Source organism: Budorcas taxicolor, chromosome 25 (assembly GCF_023091745.1).
Source record: "Budorcas taxicolor isolate Tak-1 chromosome 25, Takin1.1, whole genome shotgun sequence".
Lineage (NCBI taxonomy): Eukaryota > Metazoa > Chordata > Mammalia > Artiodactyla > Bovidae > Budorcas > Budorcas taxicolor.
This window is the reverse complement of record NC_068934.1, coordinates 27249378-27251622: the sequence shown is the minus strand read 5'-3', so window position 1 is coordinate 27251622 and position 2245 is coordinate 27249378.

Below are 2245 nucleotides of genomic sequence, written 5' to 3'. Positions count from 1 at the left end.
CTTGTAGGCTACAGTCCACAGTGTCGCAAAGAGTCAGACATGACTGAGTGACTTCACTTTACTTCACTTCACCAGGGAAGTCCTAGAATTATCAACTTTTACATCTTTTTAGCATTAGTTAGATGTGCAACAAAAATAATGTTTACTTTTTAAATAGAAATTCTAGATGTACTTGGAATAATGTAACTACCTCAGTGCTCCTTAAACCCTGAAATCTGATGATCAGAAATTTTAGGGCCACAAGTTCTAAAGAGAACAAATTCCAGTTCCTTCGGAGTAAACTCCATGATTTTGGGCAAATAAAGTTCTCAGATCCTAACGTTCCTTATCCGTAGAAGACTTCATAAGAGTTTTAAAAGGTTTAAATAAGACTGTCAAGTACTCTTTTCCTTTCGGATAAACTCTAAGTTTGAGCAGAGGGGCTATAATTAACCACTCTGCCCTCCTTAAACTTTCTGACTCTTGGAAAATAATTAATGCCCTGCCTGATATGATTGGGACTCAATATTTGTGCAAATAAATGGATCCATGTATACATAAATAAGTAAGTTAATGAATGTGTTCAATAAAAACTTTGAAATCTATCCCCCCAAATACTTATTGAATATTCTAGGCATTTAGACATTTGAACAGATATCAAGTACTAAAAGACACACACTTCAAGTTATAGCTAAAAGCTCTTTGACTTCTCAGCATGTTTCCTACCACTTCTCCCCTAACAACAGGGCTTTATCTCCCCTACACTTTGGAGGACTTTCAATCTCTATCCCATTGCACCCTGTACCCTGGCCACAGAGACGGGCAGGTGATTCAGCCAAGGAAATCAGATTTGAATCTGGAGCTGAGGCTCCCAGAAACAATGGGCAGCTGAGGCTGAATCACCTGACAGCAGGGCCCTGAGGATGTGCCACCTGTTCTAACTGCTGAGGAGCTGCCCTAGTTCTAGCCTTCCATGAGCCTAGTTTTTCATCAATTCATTCATTTTCTGAGCTGACCCAGTTACTAGTCCTTGCAATAAATCAATCTTATTGACACAAATAGTAAAGCAGTTATTTGATTAAAACAATACATACACATGAAAAAACAGTAAATATATAAATGTACCTATAAATACGTGATATATGTGCCAAATGGGGTCACAAAGAGTCCTACATGATAGAGCAACTGAACTGAACTGAACTGAATATCAGTCCACTGAAGTATATTTTACAAAACTTATCATAAATGATTTTCTGTTTAATCAGTTTCCTCCTCTCTCTCTCTTTCTGTCCATTGCTAAGGGCTGATTATATTAATTGCTCCCTTGTTTAATAAGGTCCCTGACTTGTGGGATTAGTACCCAAAGGAAGACCAAGGTTACTAAAGCTTGTTTGAGAATCATTGCAGTTCCTAGAGTCAGAGAAGAAATTACTATAAGAAAGAAAAGCACACTGAGATTTTTGACGTTCTATTTGAAAGTAATCAGAAAACAGAACTCTCGAGGTCTACCCGCAGACTGCAAAATCTGATGGGAATTCAGCAGGACAGGACTGCTTCCTTCTCCTGCAGAAGGAGAGAAAAGCAACATTCAACTCAATAGCACCAGCCAATTATGCTGCCTTGTAAGTGCCCAAATTTTATCCTTCATTTAAAAAATTACTCAGCCATTAAAAAGAATACATTTGAATCAGTTCTAATGAGGTGGATGAAACTGGGGCCTATTATACAGAGTGAAGTAAGCCAGAAAGAAAAACACCAATACAGTATACTAATGCATATATATGGAATTTTAAAAGATGGTAACGATAACCCTGTATGCGAGACAGCAAAAGAGACACAGATATATAAAACAGTATTTTGGACTCTGGGAGAGGGAGAGGGTGGGATGATTTGGGAGAATAGCATTGAAACATGTATAATATCATATATGAAACGAATTGCCAGTCCAGGTTCGATGCATGATCCTGGATGCTTGGGGTTGGTGCACTGGGACGACCCAGAGGGATGGTACGGGGAGGGAGGAGGGAGGGGGGTTCAGGATGGGGAACATGTGTATACCTGTGGCAGATTCGTGTTGATGTATGGCAAAACCAATACAATACCGTAAAGTAATTAACCTCCAATTAAAATAAATAAATTTATATTTAAAAAAATAATAATTTGACTCTCATGCTCTCCTTCTCAGTGTAATCACCAACATAAAAGTAAAGTAAAAATAAAAATAGAGCGAGAGCTAGATAGGGTCTTAGAATTCATGGGTTGATTC